This window comes from Ailuropoda melanoleuca, chromosome 12 (genome assembly GCF_002007445.2).
Source record: "Ailuropoda melanoleuca isolate Jingjing chromosome 12, ASM200744v2, whole genome shotgun sequence".
Taxonomy (NCBI): Eukaryota; Metazoa; Chordata; class Mammalia; order Carnivora; family Ursidae; genus Ailuropoda; species Ailuropoda melanoleuca.
In genome coordinates, this window is record NC_048229.1 from 5,394,911 (window position 1) to 5,413,275 (window position 18,365).

Sequence of the window (18,365 nt, forward strand, 5' to 3'; positions counted from 1 at the left end):
CTCTACAGCAGACCATCTGGATGTTTGGGGCTCTCTTATTTGACAGAGTTCTTAATGGTGCAATCTGCCATTTATTCATGACCCCAAGTCAGAAACTGTGAAGTCAGCTTTGACTTCTCACACCCTAAATCTTAGCAGGCACCGTGACTGAATGGAGGACATGTGAGCCCACATGTGACCGCTCTTCCCAAACCCCCTCTTGTCAAAAAGGCCAGTTTGGACTGCTTCCACTTTGATGGTGGGAGTGGGATGTAGACTTTTCCCTCAAAGCCAGAAGATGCCAAAACCAGTGCTGAAGCCATGGCATGGAACACGGGCCACCACAGCCTCCCCAAAGAGTAGGTCACACCTTACCAGGAGTGGGCCACAGTCATCAGGGACCAGAGCAGGGCTTTGCAAAGTGAAATAAAAGCCTATGGGCACTAGGCAGGTAATAGAAATGACCAAGATGGGTCACACAGGGAACATGAATTTGTTGCCAACATTGGAGAATCACTAAATTTTATATAAAAACTCAGCTTGCTGGTTTACTCTTAAAAGAGAATATGTGGGAACCTTTGGCCTACATTCTAGCATAGAAATAAAGAGCTACAGCCAAGCAGGGGCCATCCCTTTAGTAAGGTATGCCTTCTCCAGTTTGCCACAGACCTTGCAACTGATGCAATTTAGTCATTACTTACTTGCTTGGGTTGTGACCCTTGGGCCAAGGTGTCCTCACAATTTGGTTTCCTGGGACAGTCCCAGTTTAAGCCTGTGGTCCTCATTAACAGCACCCCCTTTACTCTTAAGTGCCCAGTGTGGACCATAAATCATATGGTCACCCTAGGGGTAATACACAAGCCACCCCCCCACAACGTGCGCGCGCTCGCACACACACACACACAGAGATGACCCTGAATTCACACAACCACATGTCAAGCACAGAACCCTGTTATAAAGTGATTTTATTAAATTGATTTGGACATACTGTAGGTCAAATAATATTTTCCGAAGATAACAATTATGGACTTTAAAGCTCGACATAAAATTAGTAGCTTCAAAAGTGTTAGTCATATTCCCCAGCAACAGCATGATAAAATAATTCAACTATGTAGAAATATAGAACTCTAGGACTAGCTGGAAACTTGGAAATCATTTAGCCTAATGTCCTCATTTTGTGAGAAAACTAGACTCAACGATTAGGCGATCTGCCCAAGCTCACACACCTAATAGTAATAAAGCTAGAAATCAAACCGACTTTTCCTAAAACTAAAATCCTACCGATGATATCTCAGCTGTCTCTCTACCAACTAAAAGTCTAGGCGGCTCTCTAACGCCGCAGGCTACCGTGACATGGACGAGGGTAAGACACTACAGTAAATCGTAGTCGAGGGCATCAGGCCTGGAAGGGGCTTCACCCAGGAACTGGGCTGTCCCTCTCCTGGGCAAGGAGGACACGCAGGAGAAGGGACTTCCCAAAGGCTGTGATCAGAGCTGTCTGGATGAAAATCCAGAGAGGGACACAATTATCCCCAAACCCCATCTCTAGTTTCATGGCCCACCCACAAAATTATGTGCTCCTTTTAAATCTCCTTTATGCCTTGAGGTTTTAGTTACTCAAAAACCCCTTCCAGTCAAACAGAAGAAATTAATTCAAATATGAAGAGAAAATCAAGCTTTGTTTCAGTATTTCGATGACTTTTTCGGGTAATTCATTTCCCAACCTCTTTAGACAGTTGACAGACACCACGAACCTGCTCACCCATTTCAGAGCTTCAAAGATCCTTAACTTCCCCCAAGACTTCCTGAGCATAAGGATTACATGTGGGAATCAAGAGAAACAGGAATGAGAAGAGAAACAAAGTTAAAAATTAGTTGCTTTTTGTTCTAGTCATTGGGGACTTTTGGTCTTCTAAACATTCCTTGAGTTCTTCCACATGAGTTTTTAATACCAATCAAGCCACAAAAAAAAANAAACCAAAAAAAAAAAAAAAAAAGAACAAAAGAAAGAAAAGAATAAAAAGGGCCTATAAACGTCAGGATACTGAGCAACTCAGTATCTTTCCCCTCCCTGCTGCTCGCTCCACCCCAGCACCTGGCCGCCTTCCAGTGCACAAACATGGCAGCAGGGCCAACCAGCCGGTGCTCCCAGCCTTGTGCGCTCCACTCCAGTGCTCCCCTCAGAAAGGCCTTCCCTGACCACTGTCTAATGATGCCCCACCCCCACCCCACCCCCACTCTAAATCATCACCCTAGTTTATTTTCTTCATAGCACTTAATTACTATCTCAAACTACATTATGTATTTGCTTACTTGCGTATCATCTGTCTCCTCCACCAGAAGTAAACTCCATGAGAGTAGGGCCTTTGTCTGTCTTACTCAGTGGTATTCCCAGCACCTAGCACAGTGCCTGGCACATAGGAGGTGTTCAATAAATACTTGTTGAATGAATGAAGAAAGGAAAGGAGAGAGTGACATAGATATGCCTAAAAATGAAGGAATACATGATCCTCAATGAAGGTATCGAGGACTCCTACGCATTATTGCCCAAAATTACAGAAACAGAGACTAAATATTATTAGTGACTCCTCCCACCATCCGCTTCTCCTATGGTCTCCCCTAGCTAATAAGGAGTTCCACGTGCTACAAAAGGAGCCCAAGAGGGCAATTCTGGATGGAGAAAAGTTCCAACTTTGCTTGGTTGCATCTTCCTCCCTATTTACATTCAGTTATTTCCAAAAAATTCAAGTTAAAAATATGTGATGTAGCCACTAGAAAATTAAATCTAACATAGAGACACAGTGATTAGCAGAATTCACAATATTTAAAAAAAAGTTCAAGAAAAGTTCAACGGCATGTATGTCTGCCAGTGATTTCTCTGATGGGCCAAGTGAATGGAAATTATGAGTCACCTAAAATCTAAAATGAAATTTAATGCCATCTAGGAAGGGGTGGATATTTACGGGTACTGTGAGGACATACAGGTAAAGTGGGCTCAGAAGTAATGGGATCTATGGAATAATATGTAGGGGGCTGAACCAAGGGATAACCTCAGAAATACCAGAACACTGTCTTTGTGGGAGCTGTCCATTTTCAAATGCATTAACCAGTATGCGTGAATCGAGAGAAGGAAGGGCATGAGCTCCTGAAGGGGGGATGTCTGGGGTAACTTTTAGGTAAAGCATAGACAGGTGACTGGGCAGGAGGCTGGGCAATGATCATGGTTTCCTGTGCCATATTTCCCACTACTGAAGTATCATGCCCAAATCCCAGGAAACACACACCCATGACTGGGACCTCACAGCCCGTCTTGGGCACTCAGAGGGATTCCAGATTCAAAGTCAAGTTGTGGAACACACTTGGCATGAATCAAAAACAAAACAAAACAAAACAAAAAAAACAACAACAAAAAAACAACCAACCTCACATATGCCTCTTCAAAAAGAATGTCCTGCTGGGGCTTGCTGTAAAAATTTCTTGGGTCAATGTAGGTATTTACAGGGTTTCCTTCCTAGTGGCACTTATGGGTTTTAAGATTTTTAACTCGTAGCAAAACGTTCTATATAACTGATATTTTGAGATGGTTTCTCTCCTTTGTGTGCACTCTCTGGTGGATGCAGAGGCTGGTGCTCTGACTGAAGGCCTTCCCACACTCATCACATTTAAAAGGTTTCTCCCCAGTGTGCACTCTCTGGTGGATGCAGAGGCTTGAGCTCTGGCTGAAGGCCTTCCCACACCCACAACATCTATAGGGTTTCTCCCCAGTGTGCACTCTCTGATGGATGCAGAGGCTCGAGCTCTGGCTGAAGGCCTTCCCACACTCATAACATTTATAGGGTTTCTCTCCTGTGTGAACTCTCTGATGCATGCAGAGGCTAGAAGTGTGCCTGAAGGCCTTCCCACACTCTTCACATTTAAAGGGTTTCTCTCCGGTATGGACTCTCTGATGCATGCAAAGGTTTGAACTATTACTAAAGCCCCTTCCACACTCACTACAGACATAGGGTTTCTCACCTGTATGAACTCTCATGTGAATTTGAAGATGTGAGCTCCAATTGAAGGCTTTGCCACACTCATAGCATTTATAGGGCTTCTCCACTGTGTGGATTTTCTTATGCCTGTTAAGTTTTGTTGTAGTACTAAAATCCTTACCACAATCATCACATTTATAGACTTTCTCTCCTGTGTGGTCTCTCCAATGAATATGAAGTTCTGATATATGAAAGAAACCCTTGTCACACTTGTCACATTTATGGGGCTTCTCAGCAGTGTGAATTTTCTGATGCATAAAAAGATCTGCTCTCTCAGAGAAAAATTCCCTACACATGGGGCACTTGTAGATCATTTTTCCTATTTGGTATCGTGATTTAGAGGAAAAAATTTCTGTAAGACTACTATAGTTAAAGGATTGCTATTTCATAGAGTCTCTTATTTGGCCATTCTGGCTGTTTATCTCAGGCTTGCTCTATTAGGTAGGTCTAAGGTTGGCCTAAGCTTCTCCCTGCCTGTCTTTCTATGGAAGATTTCTTCCTGCATAGTGCTCCTCACTCAGTATTATTATTGATCATAAAGTGACATTTACTTCCACATGAATTCTGTAACTCATTAACACGGAACTTTCCTTTAGATCCTGAGTTGTCAACATTCCAAGGGGCTCCCAAGGTGCAAACCTCTGCGTTTTTAAGCCCCTGGAATCTTCCTCTTGTAGAACAATCTCGTACTTCCCACTTCTAGAAAAAGGACTGCACAGTGTCCCCTGTGGTGGATGGTGAGATACTGCGTGTTGGTCTCGATCCCCTGTAGCCTCCCCTTGAAGAGTCAGTAGGACATTCTGCCTCCTACACATCAGACAGGAGCCTTCCCAGGAAGCAAGCTCCTCGGGTTCCAGGTGTGCCAATCCTTCCTTCTGGGGATTCCCTACATGGGTCTCATTCCAGTCTCCTGTAACAGAAACATAATATATTGAAAATGCCTCTTTTCCAAAAATTGCTATTGGTTTTTATAATTAATTTCATATAAACATGACAGCAGCAATACAGACCTTTTCTGATCTTGAGGAAGAAGCTCTCTTATCTTCCAGAGAGATGTATCTCTTGGATTTGCAGGTCTGAAGAAGAGAATTTGTAGATATCATGCTCCTGTTCATAGCCCAAGTATATAATCCACTTACAACCACTATTGTTAATTATCTACACAATATCAAGGGGATATTATTGAAAAAGAAAAGAAATCCTCAGAAGACCTAAATATGAGGAGCAGCTGTCCTGCATAAAGGAGCAAGAAGGAAAACTATCTCCGTTTTGAACTTTAGAAAGGTCAATGTTTGCTTCAGAACTAAAACATCCCATTTGAATAGGCTTCTGATCTATAGAAATAATAAATCTATGACACACTGGTATTAAATGTCATTCCCTTAATTGTCCTCAATGGTTTCCTGATATACTTAAAACAAAATCCAAACTCGAGTGAAAACCCAAGGCCCTGCATGACCCTGCCTTCACTCTCCCCCACACCTTGCTGTGCCTTCTCTGCTTCAGTTCCCAACACCCCAAGTGAGTGCCTGAAATGCTTTCTTCCCAACCTGGCGTGTGGCTTGCTGTGTTAGCTGCCCCTTCCTTACCTGAAGAAAGTCCCTGGCTGAGATTATTTTAATTGATTTGATTTTGTTTGATTCCTTCAAAGCACAGAGAACTTGTAATTATCTTATTGCTCCTTGGTTTTTGATACATCTCCTGTAATAGGATGTAAATGCCATGAGGAAGAACTCTGTGTGTTGCTCACAGTTACATTCCAGTGAAGGAGAGATGTTCAATTAATATTTTTTGAATGCATCTATAGAATATTTTATGACAACCTTTTTCCCCCAACAGACATATCCCACTTCATTCTGGTATTATAGAGGCACATTTCCCAGTGTCTTATTACCAGTCTTTTGACAACCAACAGGGGACAAAATATACAACAAATAGAATGATCAGGAAATAAAATAAATCCCAAAATATTCTATTTGAACTCTTGTGAGGTTTAGGACTTTGTTTTAGCAATCTTTTCATCTCCTGTATTCTATAATCAGTAACTGACACTTCAATTAATTAATTAAATGAAATCAAGAGATCTTCTTAAAGTAACACTTTCAATAGTATGTTCTATACAAAGACAGGGCAATGAGCAAATGAGATTTCAACATTAAAGTGGCAAAATAAATTGGACTGCTTTTAAATGGAAGTGTCAGGATTACGAAATTGAACTAGATACCCAAATTTCAGCAAAAATATAGTCAGAGGCTAGAAAAATTATATATGCATTTATCCTTTGTTCTATAACTACACTTCTAGAGATCCATCCCAAGATACATTGGCAAAAATAAGAAGTGACTGATGTCCTAGGTTATTCACTGAGGCAATATTTGTCATGGCAGAACTGCAGACAACCTAAGGCCTATCTGCAGGGGACTGGTCCAATCAACTGTAGTACTTCCTCACAATAAAATGCTTAGCTGTTCAAAAAAAAGGGGGGGGGAAGGAGGAAGTACACTATGCACTGATATGGAGCAAACCCCAGTCATACTGTTTAGTAAACAAAGTATGACACAGAACAGCATATATTCTATGCTAACTTTTGTGCAAAGCAGGGATATGAATGTGAATTACATATCTGTTCACATAACGTGCACAAATTAACATGGAGGATAACACAAAACCGAATGTAAGCAATTATCTATGGGAGATGAAGGAGCAAAGGTGTAGTACAACTTTTCTGAATGTACCTTCTTATGTAGTTTTGGCTTTGAAAATATGTTTATATATATTCCAAAAATAAAATTAAATCAAAAAAAGGAAAATGATACCTAAAATTTTAAAGCAAATGAAGAGAATGAACTTAATTTTCAAGTTGGTAACATCCACAAAGGGCTTTTGAGTACCACATACTGAGCGTACATACTTAGAGACACATGCTGTTAATAAAAAAAGCTGCAGAAGAGGGGCGCCGGGTGGCTCAAGTCAGTTAAGCGTCTGCCTTTGGCTCAGGTCATGATCTCAGGGTCCTGGGATGGAGCCCCACATTGGGCTCCCTGCTCAGCGGGGCGTCTACTTCTCCATCTGCCGCCCCTTCCCCCCCCCCGCCGGTTGTGCTCGTTCTCTCTCAAATAAATAAATAAAATCTTTTTTTAAAAAAGCTGCAAAGAAATCAAACTTCTTTCAATAGTTTAATTGTTAGTTATAACAACACTGGTGTGTTTATAAAGATTAAGCAAACAAGTAATTTTGTTAACGTTGTTAGGAACCAAGATTCACTTAAGATAAACCAAACAAACATAAAATCGAAGTTAAGGAAAAAACCATCAAACATAAAATTTGATTTATCAGTTTGAATTCATGTCTTTTTTAGCTCAATCCACCAAAATGACCTAGAAGCAATGACAACCAACAGCAAAACACCCTTCCCTTAAATACCCTTCTCCACCAAAAGACACAGGGATCCTTGGAGGCCTTGATTTCAAGGCCAGAGAAGCATTTTACAAAATGAGCCTGGGACATCTCGTTATTCCAGAAAGCAAGAGAGCAAAAGAATCATGCCAAAAGAACACCAATGCCAATTTATGAAGAGACTTCCATTGGCCAAAAATGGGACAACTGAGCATCAAAAGGAATAATGAATGCAATCTGCTGAAACAAATTAAATATACAAAACTTCAGGAGTTCACAATGATTTCAGGGGTGAGGAATGGAGGTAGAGGGGAGCAGAGAGAGAAAGAGAGGGACAGGCAGAGAGACAGAGATTCAAGGCACTGAACAAAACTGGAAATAACTAGACCACCAACTTTTTACCCTGAAAACTGGCAATTAAAAGGAAAGAACTGTGCCTCCATCCTATCTTTTTCTTCTATGAGCTTTTTTTTTTTTTTTTTTTAAGATTTATTTATTTTAGAGAGAAAGCATGGTGGGGAGGGGCAGAGGGAGAGAGAGAATCTCAAGCAGACTCCCCATTTAGCACGGAGCCCAACATGGGGCTCAATCTCACGACCCTGAGATCACGATCTGATCCGAAATCAAGAGTCAGATGCTTAACTAACTGGGCTACCCATGTGCCCCTCTATGAACTATCTTTTGAGGTAATGCAACAACCCAGCTAGTAAATGTGTAACCCTAACGAGAAATACCTGACCATGACCAGGAACTTTTTTTTGAATTGTGAGGATCAGGCTGTCATCACCTAAATCCACTCACCAATCTTAGCATAACTCAAAAGAGGAGTAACCAGACCTGTGCACCCCCAATACGATACAATAGGAAACACACCACCACTCTGAAATATTCTTGCCAAAAGATAGAACCAGAATCTAACTAAGACTCTAGACATTATTTTTATTTAAAGGAACAAGGAGGGATAGAAGAAATGCCAGGAAGCAAGCAGAAAAATATCAAAGTGTGAGCCAGTCCACAGGACAGCTGCTCATTGTTCCAACAAGTAAATGGCCTGGAAATGGGGAGTTGTGGGGGAGAGCTACTCTAGATTAAAGAGACTCAAGACCTAACAATCAAATGTAACATGAGAACCTTCTTTGGAATCTGATTCCAATAAACCAGCTGCTGAAAGGAGACAAGTGAGGAAACATGATTAGGATGGGGTATCACATTGTACAAGAAATGCAGCCAACTGTGTTAGGTGTGCTAACACCACTAGAGTCACGTAAACAAATGTCAGTGTTCTCAGAGACATATAGTGAAGTTTGCAGGAATGAAGTGACATGAGATGGGTCTGAGATGGGTCTTCAAATGCTTCAGAAAAAAATAAAGATAGTAAAAAAGGACAATAAAGCAAATGTGGCAAAAACATTGTCACTATTGAAGTCAGGTAATGAACACATAATGATGGATAAATGATAAACAAAATGTTGTACCTCTGTGTGTATCTGAAGTTTTTTATGATAAAAAAAATTGGTTAATGCTACATTCTTTTCCTGCTCCTCTTGCAACAATAAACTGACCCCAGAACCAGGTACACTGTACAGACATGAAACTGAACTAAACAAATATGATCTCCCAAATGGATGACTTCTCAGGGAGCTCAACCCTGAGCACATAAAAGAATGTGCGCAGCATTGCAGATGTCCCTGGAGAGAGAGGAGTCCATGGCTTCAGGGCAGGGACAAGTGGAGGACAAAGGCACAGTGCCACACTCCACCCTTCCTCCCTCACCAGCCAACCCAGACACTGCGTGGCTCTCCTCACTTGGAAATGAAGCAGTGAGGGTCAGGGCACCCATCCAGACTGGCCTCGGGAGAGACTGACTCCTCTCAGAGGGCAAAAACTCCACCCCAAAGCTCAGGGACGTGAAATTCCTACCTGAACTCCCACAAGAGTTTCCCTCAAGGAGGAATCAGTCACAATTCCTTCCAGGTAAAAATGCTCAGACATACCTGTAAGTCTTACCCCATGGTGGGGGTGGGGGATGGGGTAAGCTACATTTTACAGGAAAAAGAAAAAAAAAGATAGAAAGTCCAGCCAATTTCCCATGTGACCAACCAAAGAACAACAGGACAAACAACAGTACAAAGAATCCCGCCATAAACTTTCCTAAATATCACCTGCCCCACTGCATCTGTATGCATAAAGACGACCGGGAAGCAAGGGGGCAGGTATGAGCTACAAAATCCTACAAATCCCAAATGCACATGTTCCCAAGATTCTCTCACTCAAGACATGTCTCATACCCAATGTTCCATAAGAGCTTTGAAGGGGACAGCCTGTAGGACACCCTTCTGACCTCAGGAGGAAGGAGCCTTGTCCTGAGGTCTCCTGACACTACACAGGGCAACATTCAGTCTTTCCACATGAGACCTCAGGAATGGGCCAGAAGTCTGGAGGTTCAACCTACAGTGGGGAGGAACTGCTCAAATAGGAAGTTAGAGTTTCCTGAGAATTGAGAGAAAAACTGCTTAAATTTAGCCCATGAAATCCCCACCCTCCATGAAAAGGGGCCCTCCTTCCGTCCAATGGAATCTTTTTCTCATCTAAACATTGTGACCTGAAGGAATATCCAAATCAGTACAGCCCTCTCGGTACAGCTAAAAATGAGGGATCGGCAAATGAATACCTGATCCTGAGATGCGAAGAAGTAAAAAATGAGTCCTAAATACAGAAAAACTGTCTTGAGGGCATCGAAGCTCTGGGCGCTGGCACTGGGAAGGGCCATCTGGAGGCAGAGGTGCAGGATTCACAGCTGGGAGGACAGAGTTGTCGCCCTTTGAGGACCGCTCAGGACAGGCGCTTCCCATTCTAGAGTGGGAGGCAATGCTAACACTGAACCACAGCCTGAGGCTGTGGGAGACAAACAGGGTCCCTGCACTGGCCTTAATTTTCCCTGTAGGCACACATGCTTGTGGGGAAAGGAGCCCCCTCTGGTCACACCTGCAGGGGGCCAATGTCAAGAGGAAGGACAGAATGAGGACACTGATTTTCTTCCCAAACTTCACCCTGAGTCTGATGGAGAATACACGTAACAGTCCCTCAGCCCTGGAAGAAGCTCACGCTGTGCTGGAAGGAATGGATGTGGATTCTGAAAGAAAGATTATTTGAACATACTTTTGCATACACCTTTTACATATATTACTCTCTTTTACATGGCCGAACAAAAAAATACTACTTTCCCTGGGAAAAAAGGGTGTACTAGTTTTTCATGAATTTTTGTTAAAACGATCCTATGGTTGTAAACGGGGAACTCAAAGTAGAAGGACCCAGTGTCCACAGGGCGGGTGTTGGAGAATAGAGACGCCAATGAGTGCAACACATGGACAGACAGCATCCCACAGGGACCCTTGGTGCCAAGATGACAGAAGGCATCAGAGGAATGCCAGCCATTCAACCATGGAGGGGGAGGTCAGGAAACCGTGACCGATGCTCCAGAAGCTAGAGCATACTCTGTACAGGCTAGACATAAAATCAAGACTAATCACCCTGACTCAGCAGGAGAGAAAAATCCAGTTACTCTCCTACAGGAATAAGCAGCCAAAAGCCTCAACATCAGACTTTGCATACACCTGTGAAGCCAGATGCTGCATAACGCCATAGAGTGCTATTCTGTGAGGCGGACTGTGACACGGGGACTACAAAGGGACACACACCTGGAACTGACCCCAGTGACAAAGAAGAGAAGATCACTGCAGAGCCACTAAAACCTCCCAGCCAGGCTTATGAGGACATAAGCTTGCAGAAGGGCACACCAGTGGACCCCAGACCAGAGCCAGGGAGACTGAGGACCATGTCATGTTAGCACTGACGACAGAGAAGAAGTGGGGGCTGGTGAGGGAGAAGGTCTGGTGTGGGGATGGGACAGGGATGCCTTTGAAAGACTGGGGACTAAAAGATGCAGGGCAGGGGCGCCTGGGTGGCACAGCTGTTGGGCGTCTGCCTTCGGCTCAGGGCGTGATCCCGGCGTTATGGGATCGAGCCCCACATCAGGCTCCTCCACTGTGAGCCTGCTTCTTCCTCTCCCACTCCCCCTGCTTGTGTTCCCTCTCGCACTGGCTGTCTCTATCTCCGTCGAATAAATAAATAAAATCTTTAAAAATAAAAAAATAAATAAAAGATGCAGGGCAGCCGCTGTGTGAATGAAGTTCAAGCAAAGGAATGGAAAGGATTGAAAAGCATATTTCTATTTAGTCTTAGAACATCAGGCGAGTATATCACCTAACACAATTTTGCATCTGTTTTCTTTTTAAATAATCAAGAAAATGTAGATGTACTAGCCTATCACAAAAAAAAAAAAAAAAAAAAAAAAGATGTTTTCTATGCTATCACTCAGTCAAAATGTGAAGGAGCATGCTTTGGAGACCCAAGGACAGACATCTGTATTATGTATTTTCTTCATTTTTGAAATGCTAGCTCACAAGTGCTCATATTATCAGTAAGATGCTGATACCCAATATGGACCTGGAGTTGCCCACAAAACCTCTCAGGCGGTAGACTGGCTTCTCATGTAAACAAAGTAAAAGAGCACATGAAGCAAGAACAGCAGACGATGATGGGTTTGAACCTGGGTGAAGGGTACACAGGGATACATTTTGTTATTTCCTCTACTTTTGAGTTTATTAGAAATTTCCCATAACAAACAAAAACAAAAACAAACACCCAGTAAGTCTTTGCTTATGAGATCCCCATAATGAAGATGTGAGGTCATGAGAAAGAGACACACCAGCATTCTCAGTTGCAGAGCTAACGCGACTCTGCCGGCAGGGACACCACTAACCCACACACCACAGGCACATCACTGCACGCAGAGGAGGAGGACGCCGGCATATAAACGTAGTAGCAGCTGACCTGTCTCCAGGGAAACCTGATCATTTGACCACAACACCCTGTCCTTCCAGCCTTCTGACTCTGCTAATCCGACAGCATCTTTCCTTTGTTCCCAGAGGACTTCCAATCTGCTACTGGTTTTCTGTCCCACTAATCAGACCCTGTCTGCCTTTTCCTCCCACTTCCTTTCCTGGCGCAGACTCCGCACCCCCGCCCCTCTCACCAGTCACCCTCCTCTTGCATCACCATTCCACGGCCATACCTCAGCTCTGTTATCACCAATAACGGCACCACCATCTCCAAAATCCGTGCAAGCCACCCACTCTCTGACTACCTGGTGCTTCGTCCCCTGCCAGTTAACAGACCCCAGTAATCCTTCACCCACAGACTCACAAGCACTAAGCTTTCCATTTCTCCTGTCAGCCGCTCATTGTGAGAGCTCCTCTCCTGCATTCCCTGCTAGCTCTCTTGTCGCCTTCTCCCTGTCACACCATTTTAATAACACCCTGACTTTCTTAAATCCAGTTCTCCAACTGTCCATGCAGGCACAGAAGCAGCTGAATGATGCCAGGTTTTACTGAATCCATGATGACAAAACTCAAATGGGCATCAGGCCTCCACAAACTCCTCTGAAAATGTGTATTTCACACTTCCCAGTATACCCAATTGCTGCTGCGCAATCATAACAGCAATGTCCCTGGTACCCTCCTTTCTCTTCAAATCTCCTGTATCTCCTCCACCTCCCTCTCTTGGGGCTGATAACCCACCACAATAATTGAGTGAGAAAACATCAGCACCCTGACAGCAGTGTCCTCACCCTCCCAGAGGCGATCTGGCAGCTGGCTGCACCTGCACCTACACTCCCCGCCATCCCCCCGCCCCGCTTCCTGCAGGCAGGGCCCTGCTCCTCACAGGCCAGCCCTCCCATTGGTGTGCAGTCAGCACTTCCTGAGGCCTCTCCAAATTAAATCCTGCAATGATTCTCTTTGCCAGCAACAATTTTGTCCTACCTACTGGTCCATTCCCATACAAACATGTTCTAGATCTCCCTTCCTGAAACAAACTTCTTTAGATCCCATAGCCCCACACCTATCAGCCAAAATACCCTCTCTCCTCCACAGCAAAACTTCTTGGGAGCTTCATGCTTCACATTCTCTCAATCAGGTTTCTGTCTCTACCCTCCCCTGAAAACCACTCTTATCCAGGTTCACTGTGACCTCCATATCGCCAAACCCAATGGGCACTGTCCTCATTTACTAGATGGGATCATATGACACATTTTCTGTGGCTTGCATTGTGGCCCCTCACCAGCTGTCCTGCTGCCTCACTAGCCACTCCTTATTTCCTTTACTGGACACTCCTCCTTCTCCTCTGCTTGACTTCTAAAATGTTGGGGTGCTACAGGTCTCCAATGGAGGACCCTCTTCTTCCCAAGTCTATAACCTCTCTTCAAGTAATCTCACCCAGTCACACGGGCTAAAATGCCATCCTCATGCCAGCTCCCAAGTTCTACCTCCAGCCCAGGACTGCATTACAAACAGCACCCCCAAAGCCAAGCCTTCAGCCTGCTCCCTCCTCACTCTCCCCAGGCGTGTCCATGCAGGAAGCCCACCTCACTTCCTCTACCCTGCATCTGCCTCCCTCTGTGACTTCTGTCCACTACCTGGCCTCGTCTCTGCGGCCACGACAGCCACCCTGGCCAAGCTCAGACGAATTCCACAGCTGCTCAATCGGCCATCTCTCAGCTTCACTCCTGCGCCTCCACAAGCTGTCAACCCAATCTTTTAAAAACATGGATAAAACCATGCTACACCCCTGCTTCAACCCCCCACTGCTCTTTAAAGTGCGTGGTCCTTTCTCCGAGGCACACTCGAGACACCCAATCTCACCCCCACACCCTCTTGCACACCACACACTGCACACCATCTCACTGGTCCCCTTTCCAGTCTTCAAACTCACCAAGCCTGTTCCCCCTCAATGCCTCAAATGCTCCCCTGCCCACGTGTCTCCCTGACCCTCCAGGAGCTGACATCCTCTCAGCAGTTAGGGCGTCTCAGAGGGCGGCACTCCATTAACCACTCTAGACTGATTCACCCCCTCCCTGCAGGCTCTCTCAGCACGGGGTTCTGCTGGCTTTGCTTCACCGTCCCTTACAGACAGCCACCTGAGCAAGGCCATCTGCAAAGGAGAGGGTAGTGGGTGCTTGGCAGCTTGGGAGCGCAGAGAGGGTCTCAAATGGTTATGTGCAGGGAGGGAGAGTGGACTGACCAGAGAAACACGAGAGGTGGTCATGGGCTTGTCACTCAGGTGCTGTGTGAGGAATGCAGACAGATGAGTGCCTGCAGGACTGGGCTTCTGTCAAATGGGAATGATCAAACGACAAAGTGGCTGTCTACCTGGAAGAAATCATTGCCTATTCCTATAGAAATTTCAGCCTTTGCATGCTGACAGGGAAAATCATAAAACTGCCAAGGTTTTCATGTCAACAACTTCAACTGAGCCTTGAGGGCTGCTGGAATACCTGTAGCCCTGTTCGCTTTCAGCCTGCCTCTGACTCCACCTCTCCCCTCACTCCCAGCAGACGGCCCCCCGCACCACCCCTCAGGAAGAAGACAGAGCGCATCAGAGCACTCCCTCCTCTCCCACCACCAAAGCTCAAATGTACACACACTGTCCAGCTCCAGTTGTGTCTCCTTTTCCGGGGAAGAAGTGCCCGTGACCCTGCTCATGGTGTGTCCCTACACCATACCTCCCTGGACATCGACTGAGTTTTTCTTTTTTCATCTTGAATGTATTCTCTGAAATTCAGACTGCTGACTCAGGAAATCTAGTCATTTGAAGTCATAAAGTCAGCAAAAATTACCTCTTTTCTTGTTTCTGAGAAAATACAACTACTCTGACTATAAGAAACTTAGAAAGTACTACCAGTCTTTCTAAAATTTTAGGGCCACAAGACTTCCTATAAAGCATGAAGTATAAATAATCCCACACTGTAGCAGCAGACCCTTTGATCTGTGGGTTAAATCTATTTCAGCAGAAATCAAATGAACTTCTCATCCAGAACTAGATCCGTCAGAACATACAGGTTGTAGTTTTTTCCCTCAATGGGACAAGGGCGCACACTTCCTGGGAAGGATAAAAACAAAAGAAGAACAGGAAAGAAGATACGTCTATGCTTCCACACTCACCCCAAAATAACCACCATCAACTGCAATGGGCTACAGTGGCCACGTGATTAATCTTCCTCACACGTGTAAGTAAAGCAGGCAAGTGTGTCAGGGGTCTGGAGAAGGCTCTCCAACAAAGATGACCAGCACTAGCTCAGATGATGATGCACTAGACTAGTAACTGTGAAATATAAGGAATCCAAAGTAACTTCCAGGTCCCTTAATTACTGGGAAGTATTTTATAAGAACCCTGTGTTCCCAATTCCCCTAATACATGTTGGCTCACGCCATGTTTAGTGTTTGATATGCAAGTGATTCTCCAAGGCCTACAAGAAAAGTGCTACTGTCCTGGATGCTGAACTCACAGATATAGGGTCAGAGCATGCATGCATACAGGCATACATTCTATAAACATTTATTTAGTCCCCAGTATTTGTTGGGCACTGGACTAAGCTCTAAAGAATCCTATGATGAATAAAACAGCCATGACTTCTGCATTTGTGTGGTTTACAGTCTAGGAGGAGAAGGTGACAGGTCCAGTATCGAGTGACCCGTGCTATCACAGAGGCTCACACCTATGGACACAGCTGCCTGAACAAGGGGCATCCTAACTAGTCTCAACATGACAAGGAAGACTTCTAGTAGACTCTTCTTCTAAACTAAGATCCAAAGGACAAACTGAGTTAGCCACAAAGAGTAGGAGGGCACAGGGACTCAACCTAGGGAGTGGCAGGTGTCTAGAGACAGTCAGGATGACAAACCCTAACAAGTGAAAGTTCAGCATGTAGAAGGCAGAGGTGGGGCAAAAGTAGGAGTCACGTATCAACAGAGTCCTAAAGCAACAGAAACACTTTAAGTGCTAAGAATTTTTTTTTTAAGGACTTATTCTTGAGAAAACATAACTGTGACAGTTGCAAGACACCTGTGCAGTAATGGTCTTCCTATAAAGTTAGAACTCCATATTAAGAGAAACAGGAAGGCAGGGACACCTGGGTGGCTCAGTCAGTTAAGCATGCTGCCTTCAGCTCAGGTCACGATCCCAGCATCCTGGGATCGAGCCCTGCATGGGGCTCTCTGCTCAGTGGGGAGCCTGCTTCTCCCTCTTCCTGCCGCTCCCCCTGCTTGTGCGTGCTCTCTCCTTTTCCCTGTCAAATAAATAAATTTTAAAAAAAGAAGAAAAGAAAAAAGAAAAACAGGAAGGCATGAGACTGCCAAGGTTCCTAAGAGGGAAGGAAGGATGGGATTCAAGCACAGACAAGGGGTGAAGCATGGTAAAGGCCCCAGTGGAGGTTGGAAAACCAAGTTCCACGAGGACATTAGCTCCTGAGTGAGCAGGTGTGCAGTTGCATTTCTAGTAGGAGGTGAATCTGCCTCAGTCCTCCTCCTGGAAATGCTAGTTCAGTTTCTGGAACAGGGAACACTCTCTTCCAATGTGGTTTCCAAAAACTGTAAAGATTTAACTCGAAGTCCTCATTGCACTCAACATGTCTTTTCCCTTAGAAACCCACACTGTCTCTGAGTCTCCCTTCTACTGTAGCCCAGTCAAAAATCAACATCAAGTGCTGACATTCATTCCAGCATGAACTTGTCAATGTCAGGTTGGGATAACCAGAGCTTTGCAGAAGAAAGTATACTAGGTTGAATATGGTCTCCCAAAAATTCATGTCCACCTAGAACCTCGGGGTGTGACCTTATTTGGAAGTAGGGTTTTTGCAGATGTAATTAAGAGGAGGTCATACTGGATTGGGGTAGGCCCTGAATCCAATGACTGGTGTCTTTATAATAGGAATGAAAGAGAAATTCAGACAGATACACACACACACACACGGGTTAGAAAGCAGTGTGAAGACAGGTAGAGATTAGATAGATGTGCCTACAAGCCAAGCCAAGGATTGTTGGCAACCACCAGAAGCTAAAAGAGGCAAGGATTCTTCCCTAGAGCCTTCAGAGGGAGTACAACCCTGTTGACACCCTGCTGACACCTTGATGTCAGACTTCTGGCTTCCAGAATAGAATAAATTTCTGTTGTTTTAAGCCCCCAGTTTGTGGCACACAGTTATAGCCACAGGAAGCTACAGCCTAGGAAACCACTAGTTCTGGAAACTAACACAAGGACACAGAATGCTTTCAGTAACATTTTCCCCTCCACTGATCTCTGTCAGGCCCTACATACACAAAATGGGCCTTTGTTTATTCTTTCGGGATGTTGAATGGGGCAGGCTTATTTCACACTGATCCAAACCCTTTTCACTCGGTAAAAACCTGGAGTCATTTCACCTTTGCTCACTTTAGAAGAATACAAATTACATATTTCATTTACATTCTTTTACTGAAGACACTACATTTCACAAAACAATCTTAATTTTTCCTTTCCTTCCCAATAGTTTCCTCTTTTTTTCAACTTCAATCCATAAATGGTACATTCAGTCTTCACCTCCCACCGAAAGTCTCACATGTATGCGTACACACACACACCCCTGGTGGGTAGCATGGTGAAGGAGAGTGAGCGTAGATTTAACAGCAGACCAGCCCAAGATGAAATGTAGCCTGTATCTGAGCTCCATGGCCTCGAGAAGAGCTTTAAGCCATTCTTAGCTCTACCAAATTATGGTTTGTGTATGATGAGAAAGGATACTTTCTTAGAATAAAATTTTAAAGTCCAAAATCAAAGGGAAGTGGGCAGCAATGGAAAAGTATGTTCTATCTGTAAAGAAGAGAAAATTTAGTCAAGGAAGACTTTCTAGTTAAAGCATAGCTTCTGCTGTGGCCAACCAGTTGCAGGAACCTCTCCCCCGTGCTGGGCTAGTGAGGGAACATGGCCCATCCCTGTACAACCAAGACAATGCCTGCCTGTGTGTCATGGACTGGAACAGTCTGGGGTGCCCCACAGTATGTGCACGCAAGACTTCCACTCACTTGG

The 18,365-nt window shown here is 44.5% G+C and overlaps 1 non-coding gene across 1 annotated transcript in view; it reads right to left on the reverse strand.

The window, feature by feature from the left end:
• Positions 1-926: 926 nt before the first annotated feature.
• LOC100483315 overlaps positions 927-18,365 on the reverse strand; it is a 42,884-nt gene continuing 25,445 nt past the window's right edge. Inside the window, exons 3-4 of the transcript XR_004629111.1 lie at positions 5,021-5,086; positions 927-4,920 (exon numbers count right to left, since the gene is read on the reverse strand). This is a non-coding gene — a transcript (uncharacterized LOC100483315). The remainder of the gene's footprint in view (positions 4,921-5,020; positions 5,087-18,365) is intronic.